General features: G+C 46.4%; 1 long non-coding RNA gene across 1 annotated transcript; it reads left to right on the top strand.

Moving 5' to 3' along the window:
* Positions 1-5029: 5029 nt before the first annotated feature.
* On the top strand, positions 5030-7000 carry LOC144330372 (uncharacterized). Its single transcript, XR_013396461.1, has 3 exons — positions 5030-5158; positions 5484-5604; positions 6891-7000. It is a non-coding gene; the product is annotated as an uncharacterized LOC144330372 (long non-coding RNA).
* The last annotated feature ends 17299 nt before the right edge of the window (positions 7001-24299 follow it).

Consider the following 24299-nt stretch of genomic DNA (forward strand, 5'->3'; position numbering starts at 1 on the left):
GATTACAGGTCAAATAATGGTAATAGCTAAAGGGAGGCTTTCTGTGTGCCGAGCCTTGAATTGTCTGCCTAACATGCATTGTTTCATATAATTCTTAACCCCATAAGGTGAGTGCGATTATTACACCCATTTTGCCTACAAGGAAGCAGGCTGAGAGAAAAGTGTCTACACCCAGTAGGCACCAGGAATGTCTGAATCAAAGGCAGGGAGAGGTGCCTGCCATGCCCCACACTTCCTTTCCCTCCCTTCCCCCTCAAGGCCTTTGGCTTAGATATGGCCATCCTTGAGAAATCCCTCTTCCTCTTTTCTTTTCTTTCCTTTCCTTTCCTTTCCTTTTCTTTTCTTTTCTTTTCTTTTCTTTCTCTCTTTCTCTCTTTCCCTCTTTCCCTCTCTCTCTCTCTCTCTCTCTCTCTCTTTCTTTCTCTTTTTGATGGAGTCTTGCTCCGTCGCCCAGGCTGGAGTGCAGTGGCATGATCTCAGCTCACTGCAACCTCCACCTCCCGGGTTCAAGCGATTCTCCTGCCTCAGCCTCCTGAGTAGCTGGGACTACAGGCACCTGCCACCACGCCCAGCAAAGTTTTGTGTTTTTAGTAGAGATGGGGTTTCACCATCTTGGCTGGGATGGTCTTGATCTCTTGACCTTGTGATCCGCCTGCCTCAGACTCCCAAAGTGCTGGAATTACAGACATGAGCCACTGTGCCCAGTCTATTCAGGAGCTTTTACCCCATAAATCTCCTTACGCAGAGAAAAATGAAAAGCTCTGTCCCTTGTTACAGGTATTTTATATTATCAGTGGTGCCAATAAAGAAGGTGTGTGGGTGTCTGTGCACACATGCATGTATGTGTCTGTGTGTGTGCACACACGTATATGGGGGTGGAGTAGGAATCAAGCAAATCAACCTCATAGACCTGTTCCCTGTTTCTGGGGTCATATGTGGCTACAGTGGCTATGTTTCTGAACCACAGGCCAGGCCACATGTCCTGACAATTGCAATGGTTGTTAAGGGGATGATATTACAACAATGAAACTGATACCTGACCACGAGATACAGAGGCTGTTGCATAACAGTTCAGCAGATACACTGTAGTGTGCTTTGGAGACATTCTAAAGACCTCTGAGAGAGACAACATCTTGCCAAGAGTTGAGGCCTGAAACTTGACAGCTGCCCACAGCCCATTTAAGGGTTAGTGTTACTCAACACAATTTTAAAGACATTGTCATGGAGGATCTGATATTCTCAGAACATTCAAGAGAAATGTTATAGCCTAAAGCCAGAGGGGAAGTCTGAAACCATATCTTGTTTTAGGGGCTACTACAGAATTCATTAAATTAATAATGAAATCTATGTATGTACATACAAAATGTCATGGACAACTGAGCCAGCCCTACACATACACAAGATGTCAAAAAGATTACCTCCGGCCGGGCACAGTGGCTCATGCCTGTAATCCCAGCACTTTGGGAGGCCAAGCTGGGTGGAACACCTGAGGTCGGGAGTTTAAGTCCAGCCTGGTCAACATGGTGAAACCCTGTCTGTACTAAAAATACAAAAATTAACCAGGCGTGGTGACTTACGCCTGCAGTCCCAGCTACTCGGGAGGCTGAGGCACAAGAATCACTTGAACCCAGGAGGCAGAGGTTGCAGTGAGCTGAGATCACACCACTGCATACCAGCCTGGGCAACAGAGTGAGACTTGGTCTAACAAAAAAAAAAAAAGAGAAAAAAAAAAGAAAAGAAAAGATTACCTCCATTGAAAATACGGAGTGGAGATAGGAACCAATTTTGGGTTTGCATGACATTAATTCAACAAGCATGTATTACTTCCTACCTTTTAGCTCCCAGATACTTGGTACCAAGCCCAAAGAAGACTGGGCCTGGGACTGCAGTGACAGTAAGGTGGCAGATGTGTGTGGGATAATAAGTATGGTATGTTGTAGGGAGGGTTATAATACTGATGAGTGCAATGTGCTACAGAGTCTGGAAGATGAATTCTTGGGAGGGGTGGTGGTATTACTTTCTACTACTACGTAATAAATTACTACAATTTAGTAGCTTAAAGCAACAACAATGCATTATCTCACAGTTTCCATGTGTCATGGGTGCAGGTATGGCTGAACCGAGTCCTCTACTCAGGGTCTCACAAGCTGACAGTCAACCTCCAGGTTTCTTCCTGGAGGTTGAGGCCCTCCAGGAAGGCGTTTCTTCCTGGAGGTTGAGGCCCTCTTCCAGGCTCACGTGATTGTTGGTAGAATTTAGTTTCTTACATCTATATGATTGAGGCCTTTGTTTTCTTGGCAGATGTCACCAGGGGCCACTCTCAACTAGAGGCTTCCCTCAAGTCTTTGTCACATGGCCCCCTTCACAGATCCTCTTATAAGGTGGCAGCTTTCTTCTTCAAGACTAGCAGGAAATTCTCTTTGACTTCAGGGAGGATCCTAGTCCCTTTTTGTTTTCAGGGTTTTATTACTTATTTAATTTGAGATAGAGTTTCGCTCTTGTTGCCCAGGCTGGAGTGCAATGGCGTGATCTTGGCTCACTGAAACCTCCACCTCCTGGGTTCAAGTAATTCTCTCATGTCAGCCTCCTGAATAGCTGGGATTACAGGCATCCACCACCATGCCCAGCTAATCTTGTATTTTTAGTAGATACAGGGTTTTACCATGCTGGCCAGGCTGGTCTCAAACTCCTGACCTGAGGTGATCCACCTGCCTCGGACTCCCAAAGTGCTGGGATTACAGGCATGAGCCAGCATGCCTGGCTATTTATTTTTGAGACAGGGCTTCACACTGTCACCCAGACTGGAATGCAGTGATGCTATCACAGCTCACTGCAGCCTTGAACTCCTGGGCTCAGGCCATCCTCTTGCCTCAGCCTCCCAAGTTGCTGGGACTACAGGCACATGCCACCATGCCTGGCTAATTAAAACAATTTTTTCTTTGTAGAGATGGGAGTCTTGCTATGCTGCCCCAGCTGTTCTAAAACTCCTGGGCTCAAGAGGTCCTGTTGCCTCCCAAAATGCTGGGATTATAGGCATAAGCCATCATGCCTGGCCCCTAGTCTCTTTTTGAAGGACTCCTCTAATTAGGACAGACCTACCCAGAATAAACTCCCTTTTGATTAACCCAAAATCAGCTGATTAGGGACCTTAATTACATCTGCAAAATGATTTTTACCATAATCAAGGGAGTGACATCCCATCATATTCACAAATCCTGCCCACACTCAAGGAGAGGGGATTATGTAAGATGTGTACACCAGGAGACCGAAATCTTGGAGGCCATCTCAGAATTCTGCAAACCATGTGTGAGAGGGCGAGAGGAAAGGGAAGGGGAAAGTGCCAGGGTGGGTAACCTTTGAGCTGTGTACTGAAGAATGAATTTAAGTTCTCTAGGCTGCCAAGAAGGGAGACAAGTGGGTAGGGGAAAGGGAAGAGAGAAAAGAACATTATGGAAAGAGAGAAGGGGCCTGGTGCGGTGGCTCATGCCTGTAATCCCAGCACTGGAAGGCTGAGGCAGGTGGATCATCTGAGGTCAGGGGTTCGAGACCCCTCATGGCCAACATGGTGAAACCCTGTCTCTACTAAAAATACAAAAATTAGTCGGGCATGGTGGTGTGCGCCTATAATCCCAGCTACTAGGGAGGCTGAGGCAGGAGAATTGCTTGAACCCGGGAGGCAGAAGTTGCAGTGAGCCAAGATTGTGCCACTGCACTCCAGCCTGGGTGACAGGGAGAGACTCCATCTCAAAAAAAAAAAAAAAAAAGAAAGAAAGAAAGAGAGAAGGTCACGAACAAAGTTTCTTCATGAACAAAGGGCATGAAGAAACCTGTTCAGTAGCAGTGGAGCTATCCAGTGGGGCCAATGTTCAGTGGGGATAGTGAGATCAGAGTTTGAAAGCGGGTAGGGAGCACAGAAAAGGTGGACATAATACTAAGACAAAGTACTGTGTACTTTCAATAAGCTCTTGGTCTCAACTCTTGGTGACTGTACGAGGTAGGCCAAAGACGAAAACTGTCAAACGACAGAAATTTCACTTTGAAGTTCCCTCCACCCCATTTCTCCACCCCATCCTTCCCATCTCCTTTAGCAAAGTCCTTTCCTCAGAGATCTCCCTGACCCCACCCAACACAGCACCACAACCCTGTTGGTCTAGCAGGGCGAGTAGCCGCCCTGTCTCTGAACCCTTATGCCTAGACTTTGAAGGGGGAACAGATTCTTGCTTACTGAGTCAGCCTCAGCTGCTTCCTTTTTGTGCGTGAAGAAGCCAAAGAGTGAGCAGATTGGAGAGGACTAGAAGAAGTCAGAGATGCTGGTCAATGGACACAAAAATAAAGAGCTAAAGGAGAGGTTGAGAGAGGGAGAGCAATATCTAAGGGTATCTGGAATTTTTAGAGGGCTCAGAGCAGCTATAAGACTTGGAGGAGGGGGCCAGGCATGGTGGTTCATGCCTGTAATCCCAGCACTTTGGGAGGCCAAGGCGGGCAGATCACAAGGTCAGGAGTTTGAGAGCAGCCTGACCAACATGGTGAAACCCCGGTCTCTACTAAAAATACAAAACTAAAAATACAAACCACACCACTGCACTCCAGTCTGGCGACAGAGCAAGACTCTGTCTCAAAATAAATAAATAAAATAAAATAAAAATACAAAAATTAGCTGGGTGTGGCAGCACGCACCTGTAGTCCCAGCTACTTGGGAGGCTGAGGCAGGAGAATTGCTTGAACCTGGGAAGCGGAGGTTGCAGTGAGCCGAGATCACACCACTGCACTCCAGCCTCGGTGACAGAGCAAGACTCCATCTCAAAAAAAAAAAAGACTTGGAGGAGGGAAAAGGGAAGTTCAGAGTGTGGTTTTGCTTGCTGTCAGATCCTTTTTGTTGCTTTTCTCAACATTTAAATAAAAATGGGAATTGTTTTAAAAATTATTTTATTTTATTTTGAGATGGAGTTTCGCTCTTGTTGCCCAGGATGGAGTGCAGTGGCTCGATCTCGGCTAGCTGCAACCTCTGCCTCCTGGGTTCAAGTGATTCTCCTGCCTCAGCCTCCTGAGGAGCTGGCGTTACAGGCATGTGTTACCATGCCCAGGTCATTTTTTGTATTTTTAGTGGAGACGGGGTTTCACTATGTTGGCCAGGCTGGTCTGAAACTCCTGACTTTAGGTAATCCACCCATCTCGAACTCACAAAATGCTGGGATTACAGGTGTGAGCTACCACACCTGGCCATTAAAAATTAGATTTGTGTGTGTGTGTGTGTGTTTGTGTGCTTTCGCACATGCGTGTATGTTGTTTTGTTTTTTGAAAATGATACTGCACAGATTCTGGGCTGTATGGGAATCCAGGATTTATGTGGGTTACCTTAAAAGGAAAAGGATAAATTATGGATACCTCCATGTGAAATAGTTGAATATGTTACCACTCACTAAGGTATTTTTTTCCTTCTTAAATTTTTTTATTTTTCTTATTATTGTTATTTTCTTTTTGAGATGGAATCTTGCTCTGTCACCAGGCTGGAATGCAGTGGCGCCATCTCAGCTCACTGCAGTCTCCGACTCTCTGGATTAAGTGATTCTCCTGCCTCAGCCTCCTGAGTAGCTGGGATTACAGGTACATGCCACCACACCCGGCCAATTTTTGTATTTTTAGTAGAGATGGGGCTTCACCATGTTGGCCAGGCTGGTCTCGATCTTCTGACCTCGTGATCTGCCTGCCTCGGCCTCCCAAACTGCTGGGATTACTTTGAGCCACCGCGCCCGGCCCCCGCAATTTGTTTTTTGGTTTTTTTTTTTTTTTTTTTTTTTTTTTTTTGAGACAAGGTCTCACTGTGTCACCCAGTCAGGAGTGCAGTGGCACAGTCACTGCTCACTGCAGCCTCAACTTCTTGGACTCAAGTGACCCTCCTGCCTCAGCCTCCCAAGTAGTTGGGACTACAGGTGTGCACCACCATGCCTGGCTATTTTTGTATTTTTAGTAGAGATACGGTTTTGCCATGTTGCCCAGGCTTGTCTCAAGTTCCTGAGCCCAAGCGATTCACCTGCCTCAGCCTCACAAAGTGCTGGGATTACAGGCGTCAGCCACTGTGCCCGGCCCATATAAATTTTTATTTTATTTATTTATTTATGTATTATTATTATTATTTTGGAGAAAGGGTCTCACTCTGTCGCCCAGGCTGGAGTGCAGTGGTGTGATCTGGGCTCACTGCAACCTCCGCCTCCTCGGGTCACGCGATTCTGCTGCCTCAGCCTCCCGACTAGCTAGGATTACAGGTGCCCACCACCACGCCTGGCTAATGTTGTATTTTTATTAGAGACGGGGTTTCTCCATGTTGGTCAGGCTGGTCTCGAACTCCTGAACTCAGGTGATCCACCAGCGTTGGCCTCCCAAAGTGTGGGGATTACAGGCGTGAGCCATTGCACCTGGCCAAAAAACTTCTGTAGAGAGGCAGTCTCGCTCTGTCACCCAGAGGGCTGGGGTGCAGTAGTACGATTGCAGCTCACTGTAACCTTGAACTCCTGGGCTCAAGCAATCCTCCCACCTCAGTCTCCCAAATAGCTAGGACTATATGCCTGTGCCACCATGGCCAGCTTCTAAAGTATTTACTTCCGAGGGAAGTCCAAGGACATAAACTTCCCAAAATGAATGTGTCATAGTAGAATTTCAGAGGCCATAGTGTGGGATGATGGCTTTTTCCTGAAAACAAAACAAAACAAAACACAGTCTTGTCTCATTCCATCTAGTTTGTACCTATTTATCTGGTCTCTGGTTCCTGGGGTCAGCCATGCTTCCTCCTTTGAAATTTGTATCATATCTGGTATGTACTGACCAAAATAACTAACCTTTAACTGTGCATCTTTTGGGGGGAATATTATTCTGCCTTGTTTTCCCTCAAGCAGAAAAAGAACAAATCACCTGCTGCCTCAGGAGGACAGGATTTCTGCCAATCCCACATGTGAGCGGCGTTCATGGCTTCCAGGCAAAGTGGGGTCCTGGGGCCTGCAGAACATTCAGCCACATTCACCAGCCTGTCTCTCTTCCGGACCTCTTGGCACAAGCTTTTACTCTTCAGACTGTGTGTGTTTGGTTGAATCGAAATAAACACAGTAGGATTTTGTTTTAGTTTGTTGTTTGTTTTGCAGAACGAGGTCTTAGAGGGAGGACGTCCCAGGCAGAACGAGGTCTTAGAGGGAGGATGTCCCAGCCAAACTTGACCCCACATAGGCCAGAGAGAAGTGGTAGGGAGGGCAGCAAAAAGGAACTATGAAGTAAAATGGAGACTGGATGTGGGGACTGACTTCTTCCCCAAAAAGCCTGGAACATTCTTCTCAAAGCCCCATGCTGCCAAACTTCCCCGCCATTCCCTTGAAATGTTCTCCTCAGAGCAGGGCTCCACATGGCCCGCATGTACACCCATGCGTGCGCGTACCACACACACACGCATACACGCACACGGTTCTGTCTGGTAACAGATTGGGTCTGAAAAATCTGGCAGTCTGCGTGGCCGATGGCAGAGTGTCGAGCCTGTTCTCACTGTCTCCCTGGAGTCCCTGTGCAGACGCAGGTGCACGTCAGCGCCTGCTCTAATTTTATCCCTGGTTGATGGAGGAGACTAACTGAGCAGCAGGGAGGCTGCTATTTTGGGTCTCTCCGTGGCTCTGGGTTATATAAAGCCTATTGCTGTGACCTGCATTGCTTTGAGGCTGTGCCTCACTGTCTTGCGTCCTCTGTCACAATATGTCATCAGTTCAGACATTCACACACACACCCCTGGGTCTCTGGAGAATGAGAAAGGAGGTGTGTGCTGGAGGAGTGTGTGTGTGTGTGTGTGTGTGTGTGTTCCTGCAAGTTCCCTGAGGAATGAGGCCTACATATGCTACTGGGAGGGATATTGTACGTGAAGGAGGTTTGTTCTTGAAGGAAATGGAAAGATCTTTCTGATGGAGGCACGTGAGGGTATGTGCTTTGGGCTTTAGCACAGATTGTGTTTGTAAGCTGAGGTTGTGGGTCTGCTGTTGGCATGGCAATAAGAAAAACTTCTATTTCAGTAACTCTTTTCATTTTGATGGAACCCAGGGGTTGCATAAATCACACACAAACGGCTCTGCCTTTGAACGACAGGAAATTTTCATCTGGAATTAGGAGTAGCAGCTACATGAACAAACATGAGTGAGAATTTAGAGACGGGCTGATGGCAGACGATGGCGTTTCCTACATCACTGGGGAAATTTTTCACCTGGATATGTTGTCTTTCTGATTAAAAAACAAAATAAAACAAAACTTATGTTTCCTGCTATTGTGATTATTGTGTATTATGTTAAGATATGTGTTTTCTGAACAGGCATGGTGGCCCACACCTGTAATCCCAGCATGTTGGGAACCTGAGGTAGGAGAATTGCGTGAGCCCGGGAGTTTGACACCAGCCTGGGCAACATAGTGAGACCCCTGTCTCTTAAAAAAAAAAAAAGGATATGTGTTTTCTAGAGTTGGTCATATATGGTATCTAAATTATCTTTGTATTTCCCCATATTGAATGTGAATATTTTAGGTATAAATTTTGATAGGTGAACATATAATAGAATCCTAATATAACACAGCTCATTATTGTATGAATTTGAAAGTACTAGGTGTCTCGAAATATAAATTATTCACAGGGAACAAGCCTAACAGATCTCAGTGAGCTTAGCACACAGATATTCATCCTGTCCCCCCAATACCAGCCGGGAAAAGATGTCCCGTACTTGTTGAGCTACGTGTCTCCCAGATATAATCTCCCAGGGTATATTCTGGCTAACATGATGGAGCCCTTAAGGCATCACCAGGGGAATGAGGACTTGGCGTGGACACCTCCTGGCTCGTGGAGCCTGCCAGAATGTGAGGCCTGCGGCTGGGGCTCATCTTGCTGATTTGGGCTTCCCGTCACTGGCAGCTCCCACAGCAGGTGGCGTTCCCATAACTAGCAACTTCACTGAGCCACTGTTTCTTAGCTGCTCCTTGAAAGGCGTTGAAGACCCCTCTCTTCCACCGGCCAAAGCACTTCTAAGGGATTTTGGAGAGAAAAACTTGGGAGCTGTCCATGAAGAAAACAGAAGAATCTGGCAGCCGTTTCCATAGGGCTGAACAGGCGCCTTAGAGATTTCCAGTGAAGGGAGCAGCTAAGGGAAGAAGGAAACAGAAATGAACTAGAATCGAAGTCAGGGCTCGTAGGGGCTGGACGGTGAAATGAAGCTAGGAATGGGGAAAGTATAGATGAATCACTGCGTCGCTTATTAATAATTGATTTAGGCAGAATCTTGCTACTCATGCCCTCCCCCAACCATGGCTAGGGGCAGGAGCTCACCATTCTGGGTCTTTGGTGGTCTGCTTGTTGCCTTCCAATGCCCCTCCACTGTGCTGTCAGTGTCCTTTCTAAAACACAAATCCTGTGATCCCACTGGGTTAGCCTGTTCCGTGGCCCTTCGTTTCTCTCTCTAGAGAAAACCTAAATGCTTTAGCAGATAGACAAGGCCCTCTGCAACCTGGGACCTGCTTATTTCTCTGGATCAGCTCAAACTGCAATCCTCTCAACCCTTCACACCAGCCCTCTCCTCTTTCCACTCCTTGGCATCTTTTTTTTTTTTTTTTTTTTTAATACAGTGTCTCACTCTGTCACCCAAGCTGGGATGCAGTGTGTGATCTCGACTCACTGCAGCCTTGACCTCCTGGGTTCAAGGGATCCTCCCATCCTCCCACTTCAGCTTCCCCAGTAGCTGGAACCACAGGCATGTGCCACCATGCCCGGCTAGTTTTTCTACCTTTTTTTTTTTTTTTTTTTGTAGAGACGGGGTTTTGCCATATCGCCCAGGCCGGTCTTAACTCCTGGGCTCAAGTGATCCACGTGTCTCACCCTCCCAAATTGCTGGAATTATGGGCATGAGCCACTGAATCCTGCCCTTGGCACCTTAAAGCTAAATGTGCTGAACTCTCCCATCCTCTGTGTGTTAGCATGCACCATTCCATCTGCCTGGAATGCCCTTCCCCATCACTTTTTTTCCCCTGAAAAACTCCAAAGCTTCTTTCAGGCCTCAACTCAAGCAGGCCGTGTTAACCCCTCCACACCTGGATCAGGTGCCTTTCCACTCCATCTTTGCTCCCCCTTGCTGCAGTGCTTGAATGCTCTGCAATCTTTCCTGGGGTTCTACAAGACAAGACTTGTAGAGTCTTTTTTTTTGGAGACAGAGTCTCACTCCTTCACCTAGGCTCAGGTGCAGTGGCGCGATCTCGGCTTACTGCAACCTCCACCTCCTGGGTTCAAGCTATTCTCGTGTCTTAGCCTCCTGAGTAGCTGGGATTACAGGTGCATGCCATCACGCCCAACTAATTTTTTTTTTTTTTTTTTTAAGTAGAGATGGGGTTTTGTCATGTTGGCCAGGCTGGTCTCAAACTCCTGAACTCTAGTGATCCCTTGCCTCAGCCTCCCAAAGTGCTGGGATTACAGGCATGAGCCACCGCACCCAGCCAAGACTGCATTTCCTTACTGGGCCTACTGCTCAGCCTGCCCAATAAGTATTTGCCGAATGAATGAATTGGGGAAGAGGCCACATTTTTTAACTAAACCTTTCTCAAATGTTGTGAGGGATAGGGATTGTGGGAAATGACAGTGACATTGAAGAGGAAAGGCCAGGTCCTGGGAAGTCTGACCATGAGTAAAACCAGTGGGCCTGCAATCGTCTGTCTCCAAAGCCTCAAACAGTGGGGCATAGAACAGACCTGGCCTGTCCTGCCCACCGTTGTATCATGCAGGTAGCACTATTGAGTGGATTGAACCATTAGCAAGGTACCCATCCCACCATGGTGATCAACCACAATGGATCAGCATCTTTCCAGCATTTTTTCCCATCATCTATGGCAGGGCCTGCCTTTTCTGCACTCCCATGCCACCAAGCATCTGTGGGGTAAGAGTAGAGAATTTGTATACGGACCTCCGTGTCCTTCCTGGAGGACCACATGCCTCCATCTATGTCTTCCCCTTGGTCCCGCCAAGAAACTGCCAAGCCAGCTGTGATTCTACAATGACCATCAGAACCTTGCAGCTCCATTCCACCGGGCAGGTTGCCCCCTCTGCCCAGGCCACACCCTGGTGAGACTGGCCTTAGGGACCTGGGCACAGGAGAGGATTCAACAGGCTGAATGCCTAATACTTGACCGAATTAAACTGGGCCACCTTGGGTCAGGGAATTCAGCTCAGCAATTCTGGTGGTAACTGATATCAGTATTTTTGAGGAAATGGAGATAGGATTAAAAGAGACGTCATGCTATAAATCAGGTTCAAATGCACTGAGAGAGACTATTTAATTACATCCCTGATACTGCCTATGTATACAAAGCAATTTTTTATAAGACAGTTAATCACCATTTAATTCATCCATTTTAATATTTACATTTTCATTTATTAGGCTTCATTAAAGTAGGACCTAGCTTTTGTATACTCTGAAGGCATCACTGCTCAAAATATTTTCATTTAATACTGTGTCAAAAACTGCCTACTTATCTTGCAAAGATAGATCTGTGTGTGTGTGTGTGTGTGTGTGTGTGTGTGTGTGTGTGTGTATACATGGACTGCTGTCCTAAGTCCTTTGTCTCCTCTTCTCAGAGTCTGCCCCATGATAACAAAATAATAATGATGTTATTCCAGAATAAACTTGCAATGTGGGGGCTGGAAGTGGTGGCTCACACCTGTGGTCCCAGTACTTTGGGAGGCCGAAGTGGGTGGATCACTTGAGGCTGGGAGGTCCAGACCAGCCTGGCCAACATGGTGAAACCCCGTCTCTACTAACAGTACAAAAACAAAAATTAGCCAGGCATTGTGGTGCATGCCTGTAATCTGAGCTACTTAGGAGGCTGAGGCATGGGAATTGCTTAAACCCGGGAGGCAGAGGTTGCAGTGAGTGCAGATTGCACCACTGTACTCCAGCCTGGGTGACAGAGCAAGACTCTGTCTCAATGAATGAATGAATCAATCAATCAATAAACAAACTTGCAATGGGGAAGGTGGGTACATAACCGGCATTTTTGTGAAACTTTCAGAATTTTATTTTATTTATTTTATTTTATTTTTTTGAGTCTTGTTCTATGGCCCAGGCTGGAGTGCAGTGGCACAATCTTGGCACAATGCAACCTCTGCCTTCCGGCTTCAAGCCATTCTTCTGCCTCAGCCTCTCGAGTAGCTGGGACTACAGGCACCTGCCACCACGCTTGGCTAACTTTGGTATTTTTAGTAGAGACGGGGTTTCACCATGTTGGCCAGGCTGGTCTCGAACTCCTGGCCTCAAATGATCCACCCACCTTGGCCTCCCAAAGTGCTGGGATTACAGGAGTGAGCCACTGTGCCCGGCCAGCTTTCAGAATTTTAGACAGTGCCTTCTTAGGCTCATGGATCCTGACAGCCCGCTGTGACAGAGAGGGAGAAGGAGAGAGCCTGCGTGAACAGGAGCCTGAGGGACTAGAGAGGAAAGGAAGATGGCTGTTGGCACACTTGCAATTTTAGAACAGCTGCAGTGGTTAGAGTAGCTCCCCCTGAATGTGATGACGCTGGGCCACTTAGCGGAAAGGGAGAGAAGATTCTACAGCTAATGACAAGGAGGAGGGAGGACTCGCTATACTCAGTGGGTGGGTATTAAAGGGATTATGTGTATTAGGCAGTATTACCAGAAAGGCATGTGCTTTAACTGCCAAGAAACTATTAATGAATTGGAACGCCTTCCAGGGATGAGAACAAGTTAAAACAATATATTCTGTGCTCAACATGTACAATATTTCAAAATCAGTAGGACATTTGGCTTTATGGGACATGATGAGGGAGAAATTACAGAAGATCTCATATCATCATTTAATTTGGTCTCTTTTTAAAAGTCAAGTAACAGGGCTCTCCATAGTAAGGGTACTAGCTAACATTTATTGAATGTTGACTGCATGCTTATTGCTCATTTAAAGGTTCTATATCCAGGCTGGGCGTGGTGGCTCATGCCTGTAATCCCAGCACTTTGGGAAGCTAAGACAGGTGGATCACTTCAGGTCAGGAGTTCGAGACCAACCTGGCTAATACAGTGAAACTCCTCCTCTACTTAAAATACAAAAAGTAGCCAGGCATGGTGGCATGTGCCTGTAGTCCCAGCTATTTGGGAGGCTGAGGCATGAGAATCACTTGAACCCAGGAGGCAGAAGTCGCAGTAAGTTGAGATCGCATCACTGCACTCCAGCCTGGGCAACAGTGTGAGACTTGGTCTCAAAAAAGAAAAAAAAAAAAAGTTCTATATTCATCAACTCAGGTAACCCCACAACTCTATGAGGTAGGTACTCTTATAATGCCCATTTCACAGATGGGAAAATAAAGCCACAGAGAGATTAAGTAACATGCCAAGACCACACAGCTACTACGTGTTAGAGCTAGGATGATTTGAACCTAGGCTGGTTGACTCTAGATCCCAAACTTTTTATTTATTTATTTATTTATTTATTTATTTAAGACAGAGTTTCATTCTCATTGCCCAGGCTAGAGTGCAATAGTCTCACCACAACCGCCGCCTCCTGGGTTCAAGCGATTCTCCTGCCTCAGCCTCTCAAGTAGCTGGGATTACAGATGTCCGCCACCACGCCCAGCTAATTTTTGTATTTTTAGTAGAGATGGGGTTTCACCATCTTGGCCAGGCTGATCTTGAACTCCTGACCTCGTGATCCACCCACCTCAGCCTCCCAAAGTGCTGGGATTACCTAGATCCCAAACTTATAACCACCATTCTATACCACCTTTATAGTGGACCAGATGCTTTTTTTTTTTTTTTTTTTTTTTTTTTAAGATAGAGTCTTGCTCTGTTGCCCAGGCTGGAGCAGTGGCATGATCTCTGCTCACTGCAACCTCTGCCTCCTGGGTTCAAGTAATTCACCCTCCTCAGTCTCTCGAGTAGCTGGGACCACAGGTACGTGCCACCATGCCTGGCTAATTTCTGTATTTTTAGTAGAGATGGGGTTTCACCATGTTGGCCAGGCTGGTCTCAAACTCCTGGCCTCAAGCAACCCACCCACCTAGGCCTCCCAAAGTGCTGGGATTATAAGCGTGAGCCCCCATGCTTGGCCCAGATGCCCTTTTAAAACTGTCTACTGATGGTATGCAAGTTATTTGTTTTACTTCAGTGTATAAGAATGAAAAACTACGTAGAAATCCTATTTGAACATCAGCATGACATCATTAATAACAAATGCTTATGAATCCATGTCAGTTGTGTTCACCTTTAGGGCATAGGAGCCTCTCCACAGAGGACTCAGCATGAGTCTCATTTCTTGATGCCCCGCACCAAAGTGATTTTCAACAAGTGGTCTCTTTATCTATTCACTCAATAAATGTTTCTTGAGCACTTACTCTGTGCCAGCCATGCCAAGCACACTGTGCTAGGCTCTGGAAATATACTTGGGTCTAAGGCATAGTCTCTGCCCTCAAAGGGCATGTAACACATGGACATCTCTCAACCAATGACCAATAGGTTTAAAGCTCAATATCCTACGGCTGATGCCCACCTGTTTTCCATTTGTTACCTGCTTCAGACATGAGGGTTATTACTATTTGCTGGAGGCCTTAGGGAAAGCTCAACTCCCAAATGGATGGGCTGCCATCCTGAAAGTCATCTGTGTCCAGGAAAGTTTTCCTAGCCAAGAGTTCGATGTTCTTAACAGGAAAGTGACATTGAGTGATGTCAAAGATGACTGTCAGTTAAAACAGATGATTGTGAACAGAATGTGTAACATGAACTCATTGTGGTTTAAATATGTATATATATTTATGACTAAACATCTAATTGTAGGCAGTGTAGTCTGGTGGCTACAAATCTGGGTTCTAGAGTCAGATTATTTGGATTTTATTAGCTTTGCAACTTTAACACTTCTATGTCACACATTCAATGTGAAAACAGATGTAAAGTACTTACAGTGATGCCTGGAACACAGGAAGCTCTTTATAAACATTAGCGATTATTCTCATCAATATTATTACTCCCCAAAGCTACTTCTAAAACGTGGCTCCAGGGGAGAAGGCAGAGAAGACTTTACTTTTTTATTAGTGTTACTTACTTCTTGATTATTGGAATTTTAGAAACATGTATTACTTTTATAATTAAAAAACAACAAACCTTGATTAGGAGTATCCAGTGCAGAAAAATAAAAACAAACTAAACTGGCCGGGCGTGGTGACTCGAGCTTGTAATCCCAGCTACTTGGCAGGCTAAGGCAGGAGAATCGCTTGAACCTGGGAGGTGGAGGTTGCAGTGAGCCGAGATCGCGCCATTGCACTCCAGCCTGGGTGACAAGAACAAAACTCTGTCTCAAAAAAAAAAAACCAAAAACAAAAAAACAAAAACTAAACTAAACTAACCATTTATTTTGGCTCTCTGGAGGCTCCTACTGAAACATAATGAATCACCTGAAAGGTACATAAAAAGAATACCTCTCAGCCAGATGCAGGGGCTCACGCCTGCAATCCCAGCACTTTGGGAGGCCGAGGCAGGTGGATCACTTGAGTTCAGGAGTTTGAGACCAGCCTGGCCAACATGGTGAAACCCCATCTCTACTAAAAATACAAAAAATTAGCCGAGCATAGTGGCAGGTACCTGTAATCCCAGTTACTTGGGAGGCTGAGGCAGGAGAATCGCTTGAACCCAGGAGGTGGAGGTTGCAGGGAGCCGAGATCGTACCACTGCACTCCAGCCTGGGCAACATAGCAGGACTCCATCTCAAAAAAAAAAAAAAAAGTGTACCCCTTTTCACCCTCTCCCACCTGGTGCCTGTTTTTTAGGGAAAATTGACTTCAGGTAGGAAACTTAAAAACATTCTGGTCTAGTTTCTCTAGGGAGCAGCTTGTAGAATTATAAAGTACAAGGTAGGCTGCACCAGGCAAGGCTTCATCTAGGGCTCCAGGACCCCATCTCTGTTTATCTTTAAGTAGGGCTCTCCTCCACTGTCGGTGCAATTCTCAGGCTCCTCATGTAAGGTGGCTGATAGCAGCTCTAGGTCTGTATGTGGTCAGGTTCAAGTCTAGTGGGAAACAGCACATGCTTCTCTCTGGGCAATCCCAGCAAAGGTCTCATTGTGTTTCACTGGGGTAATGTGCCCACCTCTGAACCAATCACTGTAGCAGAGGAATTGAGCAGTGCTCTGATTGGCCAGGCCATCTATGGAGGGAGAGGTAGAGTCAACTGCACTTAATACACAGAGATTAGGAGTGGGGAAGGGTAATTTCCTAGATGAAAATAGGAATCCAGTTGCCAGAAGAAGCCTGAATGAGTGTTGGGTGGCAAAGCAAGAGTTCCAACACATCAATGAAGGAAAATGTGCAGTTTCAGGGGTGACCTGATGATGTTATATCTCCTCAATTGATTTGCTTTTCCAAAGCTTCCTTGTAGATACCTCTCACATACAGACCTACCCTGGGGTGGAGCAAAGAAATGGCAAACTTTCCTTATGCCTAGGCTAGGCATCTGTCCATCTCTGGGGTTGCCAGGACTAGTGACTTGGAATCAGGAGACTCACGCAGGGAAGAGAAGGTGAAAGCGAAAGATTGAATATACAGAAGGCCAGGCTTGAGGTGTCAGGAAACTATATCTGTCTCCTAGGAGTGGCAGATTTGTGAATGCCTCTCATATACACAAGACATAAGCCTGGAATCTCAATTGCCCTGGGGGCAGGCAGGTGAAGCAAATGAGTTCAGCAGGCTGCTGCACCAAACCCAAGACACGTGCCCACCTAACAGTGGCGTCTATAACCCACTATCGCTATTTTTCCACAGGAGAGTCTGTAAATCCAGAATGGATGTGTGTGCATGTGCACATGTGTGCAATCTCCCTGTTTTTATTCCTATTTTATTTTGGGGGGACAGGGTCTTGCTCTGTTGCACAGGCTGCAGTGCAATGGTGCAATCACAGCTCACTGCAGCCTTGACCCCCTGGGCTCAAGCAATCCTCCCACTTTAACCTCTCAAAAAGCTGGGACCACAGGCGTGTGCCACCACATCTGGCTAATTTTTTAATTTTTATTTTTTGTAGAGATGGGGGAGGTCTCCCTATTTTGCCCAGGCTGGTCTCAAAGTCCTGGGCTGGTCTTGATCTTCCTGCCTCAGCCTCCCAAAGTGTTGAGATTTCAGTGTGACTTAACATGCCTGGCTTCTCTGTTTTTAAATGTTGCCAACTGAAACAAATGTTAAAATACACTATGTGGTCAGGCTCGGTGGCTCGTGCCTGTTGCCCCAGCAACTCAGGAGGCTGAGGTGAGAGGATCACTTGAGTCTCAGAGCTCGAGGCTGCAGTAAGCCGTGGTCCTACCACTGCACGGACCTCCCCAGCCCCCAAGTTTGTGACATGTGATACAGCCATAAGCCACAGAGCCAATGGAAGACCCTTCTCAAGTAGTACAATATTAAATCTGTGTGCTAATCTATGCCCAAATCAACAATTACCCAATGACAGCCCACTGCCCAAAATTCAGCCCTTTAATCTACCCTATCTAACTAAAATCTGAAAAATACCATGTGGGCCATGAAAGGTGAGGGAACATCACTGTGAGAACTGTACTTTCATTTCCTGGCGGGGGTGTGGTTAAATTCACAACTTTGGTGTGATACTAACCGTCGGAGGGTTTTACATTCGATTTCCTGTTTCCTTTTCTTAATAAAGAAAGGAAAAGTGGGCCCCCGCAGCAACGGTAAGCTGAGTTCCATAGGAAGACACCACGGGGGTTCCAACTTGGCCACAAGCAAAAACAAAGCGTAACCCCGAAACCTGGTAAATAGCAATATGCAGAAAACTGTGGGCCATGTGGTTGTTTAGGGGTGTTTTGATCATCTTATGCAGCAATTTTCCACCTTAAAGTCATCAGACTAGTGGCTATGTCCTTTATTTTCAAGTTGCTGGAACCATTTCCCATGAGAGATTTAGAATATAATAACAGTGATGATAACTATGGTAGCTCTCATGTGCCAGGGACAGTGAGAGATGCCTCACATGTCTCTAATTCTGGGGTAAATGCTCCAAGAATGATTCCCATTTTACAGACGAGGAAACTGAGGTTTGGAGGAGTTAAGATAGTTTGTCCAAGTTACTTTAACTGACGGAGATGGGGTTTCATTCTTTCTTTCATCCATTAAATATTTATAGGTCGCCTATTTATTGGGCTAGACACTACAGAAAGATTGAGGGTTGAAGGCAGCTGAGCTCAGAATGAATCCCACTTGCTGAAAATAACTTCTGTGGAGAAGCCACATTTGGAATATTTATTTCGAGTTTTCTTCCTTTCTTTTTAGAGACAGGGTCTTGCTCTGTCGCACGGCAGTGATAAAATCATAGCTCACTGCAGCCTCAGACTCCTGGGCTTGAGTGATCCTCCTGCCTCCGCCTCCGCCTCCCAAAGTGCTGGGATTACAGGCATGAGCCACGGCATTCGTTTTCTTTTATTTCTTCAGACTTTAAAATTTGTATTGCATTTTATCTTTTCCTGTGGTGCTCCTCAGCAGGATCTAGACTGTTACTGAGCACAGTTCTATGCTGAGTGCTGGAAGGAATACAAAGCTGCATGAAGGCCGGGTGCAGTGGCTCACACCTGTAATCCCAGCACTTTGGGAGGCCGAGGGGGGTGGATCACCTGAGGTCAGGAGTTCGAGACCAGACTGGCCAACATGGTGAAACCCTGTCTCTACTAAAAATACACACAAAACAAACAAACAAAAATTAGCCGGATGTGGTGGTGGGTGCCTGTAATCCCAGCTACTTGGGAAGTTGAGGCAGGAGAATCGCTTGAACCCCGGGGAGGTGGAGGTTGCAGTGAGCTGAGATCGCGCCACTGCACTCCAGCCTGGGCGACAAGAGTGAGACTGCATCTCAAAAAAAAAAAAAAGGCTGTATGAAAAGCTGATCCTGACTTCTGGGGGCTTGTAATTTAGTTGGGGAGACAGAGCCTATGCAATAAAACATTTAAATAATAACACAAAATAATGCATAATTAAGTGCCAAAGTAAATGGTCCAGGTGAAAAAGTTCAGAGGGATGAGAGGCTACTTTAGGCTGACACAGGTGGGACACTGGAACAGAGGAGGCAGTCTTCGAGGGACAGGCAGAGTAAAGAAGACATGCTCAGTTGGTGTGTAGGAGAAAAGGAATAAAGCACAGTATAAATGAAAGTGTAGAAAGAGGAGGAATATGGTGTTGCAGTATGCTCTGGTGCATAAAGTCTCAGTTTCAGCAGTTACCTGGTCCTGGTTGTGAATCCAGCCTCAGCACTTTTCTACCTGAGTGGCCCTAGATCAATTATTTTACTTGTATTAAGCCTACAAAGATTGATACGATCCTTAATACAAGGTTGAAGTTTGTTTCCTGATCTGTAAAGTGGGCATAATGAATGAAAACATGCAAACAACGCAGTAGCTGGCATAGGGCCAGGCCTCAGTGGCAGCTACGGCTATTATGATGTCTTTGCAGGGGGGATCCCTTGCAGCTGTTCCACCTGAATAGTGGAGAGATGTGTGTGGCCACACTGAAACCTGAAACCATAACGTAAGAGCCCAAGGGAGACTGGAAACTCGACAGCCATGAACTAAAAGCAGCGTGTGTCAGCCGCAGAGTCGGATAACACAACCAAACCACAAATGTGCCTGCTGCTCAGGCTTTAAAGTTCTACAGCAGAGCGAGACCCACCGTGACTTACTTTGTGTGATGGAGTCAAACCACATTTTTTTCTTCTTTTTCTCATCAGACTTCACAGGAAATACACATCTTTGTTCAGATTTGAGATAAGGTACCCCTTCACCTTGACTCTCCTTTGCAGCATGAACTCACCATTAAGTTGCTCACTTTCTATCCTAGGCCCGTATCATCACCCACTTATATTTGGTAGGCATGTGGGTTTGTATTGCTCTTATGTTAGAGGTGGAATCAAAGCTTTATCTGTTAAGACATGGTTTGTAGTCAGACTGAGACGACAATCTAAAAAAAGGAGGTGAGAGTCTCCCGGAGGATACAGCCAAGGCGGGGTGGGTTCTGTTGAAGGTTGTTTATTTTGCCATCAGTAATCCCCTACAATGTTGTTGCTCAATAATTATTTTAGGTCTCATGACTTTCAACCTAACCTCTGCGCTCACAGAGAGAATCTATACTGAGGTGTTGACATGATTTCTTAGCAGCTGTTACAAATTAATAGCCTTGGCTCCCTTCCCATGTTGAACCATTAAAATTGTGAAAAAAATTGGCATTAAGGAATTTCCTAAAGACCCCTCACCCAGTCTAATGGGACCTCTGTTCCGTTCTAGGAGTGCCTATTCCTAGATTTCTTTTTTATTTCTTTTTATTTTTTCCTTTTAAGCCCAAAGCTCACCACCAGATCTCTTTAAAAAGGACTAACCTATGGGCCGGCGCAGTGGCTCACACCTGTAATCCCAGCACTTTGGGAGGCTGAGGTGGGTGAATCACCTGAGGCCATTAGCTGGAGGCCAGCCTGACCAACATGGAGAAACCCCATCTCTACTAAAAACACAAAAATTAGCCAGTCATGGTGGTGCACACCTGTTATCCCAGCTACTCGGGAGGCTGACACAGGAGAATGGCTTGAACCCAGGAGGTGGAGGTTGCAATGAGCTGAGATCATGCCACTGCACTCCAGCCTGGATGATAGAGCAAGACTCTATCTCAAAAAAAAAAAAAAAAAAAAAAAGGACTAACCTAAGAATTGATGGTAGGAGGGCATGGAAGGAGGAGTACAAGCAATAGCCCAGTAGGTTATAGCTTATAGCCAGTGTTCAATAAACTTATCTCAGAATCCTGAGAAGGAAAGAAGCAAATATATAATAAACTACCACCACGTTAATGCCTACTATTTGTCAAGCATTTGCCATACACACACCTTATCTTGTCCTCCCAACAACAGTATAAGGAAGGTAGTATTGGTGTGCCCATTTTGCAGAGAAGGAAACTGAGGCACAGAAAGATTAAATAATTCGGAAGATAGTTTGCAATGAGTAGCAGAGCAAGGATTTGAACCCAGGGAGTCGAGCTCCAGGGCTGGTGTTGTCAAATGCTACTAAGATATGTGTATTTTATCAGGAGGAGGCAGAGGGAGAGGAGGCACTGTAAAGAAATAGAAGGGTGTCTTGGGAGCTTCAGCTTTGGCCTATAGCACGATGCTATACCAGTCACAAACAGAACCCAAGCCCAGATGGACAAGGCCATATCCTGAAAATACCCAGAGGTAAGACAATCACAGTTTTGTACCTACTCTCTGTCCACATCCTTTGCTGTTCTTGTGGGGCCGGCCAGGTTCCAGCTGAGTTGTAAACTTGTAGTAGGGATCTAGCTAGCCTAAGGGATTAGTGGAGCCATCTCTGGCTCATTGAGCTCCAGAGTGGCCAGTGAGAGCCTGGGAGTCGGATCAGATGACACTTCTGGAGGCATAGGCTATGGTCCCAAGGGTCCCCAGTAATTGGACAAGGGACTTGGACCCCCAGCCTAATATGGAAGCATCTCAAGACCCTTCTCTGGTCCTGTGTCTTCACTGACCCTGGGGAAAGGGCCTCCATTTTGCTTTAGAGAGTTGAGCACAGTCTGGGAAGTCAGCCATTTCTGGATTTGACTCTCATTTATTGCTTGTGCTGAGTTGGGAAATTTAACTTCTCTATGCCTCTATTGCTGTTTTAAAAAATTAAAAATATAGAAGGCTGGACGCAGTGGCTCACACCTGTAATCCCAGCACTTTGGGAGGCCGAGGCGGGTGGATCACAAGGTCAAGAGACTGAGACCATGCTGGCCAACATGGTGAAACCCCGTCTCTACTAAAAATACAAAAAAATTAGCTGGATGTGGTGGCGGGCACCTGTAGTCCCAGCTACTTGGGAGGCTGAGGCAGGAGAATTGCTTGAACCGGGAGGTCGGGGTTGCAGTGAGCTGAGATTGCACCACTGCACTCCAGCCTGGTGACAGCGAGACTCAGGCTCAAAAAAAAAAAAAAAAAAAAAAGTGCTTCCATCTCTTCATCTGTCAAAGAGGATAGTATAAGAACCTACCTCATAGGGTTGTTTTAAGGACAAAGTAAACAAATTCGTATCAGTCACATAAAGCACACTTGGCACTCCGTAAATGTGGTAATGAACTACACCTTGCCTCCGTTTAAGAAGTCATTCTAACTGTCTCAAGCCCCACAATGCACATTATCTCATACAGGTAGGGAGTGGCCCCAGGAACAAAGCCTATGGCTTTGCCAGGCCCTGCAGCCATGTGCTCAGGCCTCTCTTGGAGAGGAAATGGTTTCATCATTCAGCTGTCTAGGTCATGGCCACTTTCTTCAGGGCAGGGCTCTCTGTGGCCTTGCCTGCTCGACATGCTTGGTTATGCCCAGCATGCCAGCCTGGCTCTGCCGGCCCCCAGCGTGAGAAGGAGCACAGAGAGGCATACGCCTGCCTGCCGGGAAGAACGCTCATTCATGACAGGTCCATAGTGTCACAATGCTTGTTCTTGCCCCTGGAGCAGGTGAGGAGCCCATGGATGCTAGTGCACTTCTGAAGACCCTTTCGTTGAACCGGCTGGATGACCATGACTGTGACCTTCAGCCAGGAAATCCCTGTACTCAAGGGAAGGCTACCCCAGGGTCCAGGGCAAGGGCAATGTTTAGGCTGGTAGAAAGGCCCTTTCTGGCTGGGTGCCGTGGCTCACACCTGTAATCCCAACATTTTGGGAGGCTAAGGCAGGCCATCGCTTTAGCCCAAGAGTTTGAGACCAGCCTGGGCAACATGGTGAAACCCCATCTCTACAAAAAATACAAAAATTGGCCTGGTGTGGTGGCTGGCACCTGTAGTCCCAGCTATTCAGGAAGATGAGGAGGGAGAATCACTTGAGCCTGGGAGGTCAAGGCTGCAGTGAGCTAGGATCAAGTCACTGCATTTCTGCCTGGGAAAGACAGCGAGACCTGTCTCAGAAAAAAGAAAGGCCCTTTCCAAAGTTGACTTGGGAGCCTCCGAAGGGAAGCGTAGAGATGACAGGGCGGGTCTGGGGGGCTGTGTCTCTGTCTGCTGTCTAAGGCATCTAGCCACCGGCACAGCAGGGCTTTCCAGGAACATCGCTACCATTCTGGTTCTGAGATGTGTTCCAGAGGTTCTGGTTCGCTTCATATGGGTTCCAGACTTCCTTTCATCGAATCCTAGCACTGTCATTTATCAGCTGTGTGACCTTTGGCAATCTCCTTAACCTCTCTGCCTCCATTTCTCATCTGTAAGAGGGGATGATAATAATCTACTCACCTACTCACCTCTTTATGTTGTTTTGAGGCTTAAACGAGTTTTTACAAAACTGCTCAGAACAATGCCTGGCATGTCGTAGCATAAATATTAACTGCTATTTTTCACATGCTAGAGATTTTAGTTCTGGACGGAGGCTCATCTAAGTAAGGTGGCAAATCCAGAGTTCTAGACTAAGTCTATTTGACCTTGAAGTCTATTTTCCTTGAAAGTTACTATCTTGTATAAAAAGAACCCCTACTTTGCATGCTTTAGGAGAAACCATATTATAACTTTGGGGACACCAGTCCTCCAAGGTACAGCACAGTTATCCGACCTCAGAATTTTTTTTTTTTTTTTTTTTGAGACGGAGTTTCGCTCTTGTTGCCCAGGCTGGAGTGCAATGGCATGATCTTGGCTCACCGCAAACTTCAACTCCTGGGTTCAAGTGATTCTCCTGCCTCAGCCTCCCGAGTAGCTGGGATTACAGGCATATTCCACCACACCCTGCTAATTTTGTGTTTTTAGTAGAGATGGGGTTTCTCCATGCTGGTCAGGCTGATCTCAAACTCCTGACCTCAGGTGATACACCCACCTTGGCCTCCCAAAGTGCTGGGATTACAGGCATGAGCTACTGTGCTTGGCCCAGAATTTTTTTTTTTTTTAACAAACAAGGTCTTGCTCTGTCTCCCCGTCTGGAGTGTAGTAGTATGATCATAACTCACTGCAGCCTAGACCTCCTGGGCTCAAATGGTCCTCCTGCCTCAGCCTCCCGAAGTGCTGGAATTACAGGTATAAGCCACCGTGCTTGGACAGATTTTTGTTTCAGAAGCAGGAATTAAGTGTCCATGGGTAGTAGGAACTCAGGATAATCCAGCCCAAATGGACTTGATCAACCGTCCCCTGATCCCGGATCTCAGGATGATGGCAGTCTAGGAAGCACGCCCTTTGACCTGAATCTGGATGACGTTAGTAATACAGGAATAGGTGAAATGCCAGCCACACCTGGCTGGCCCATAAAAAGGAAATACTTCCCACGC

The sequence above is a fragment of the Macaca mulatta genome, chromosome 7 (assembly GCF_049350105.2).
Source record: "Macaca mulatta isolate MMU2019108-1 chromosome 7, T2T-MMU8v2.0, whole genome shotgun sequence".
NCBI lineage: Eukaryota > Metazoa > Chordata > Mammalia > Primates > Cercopithecidae > Macaca > Macaca mulatta.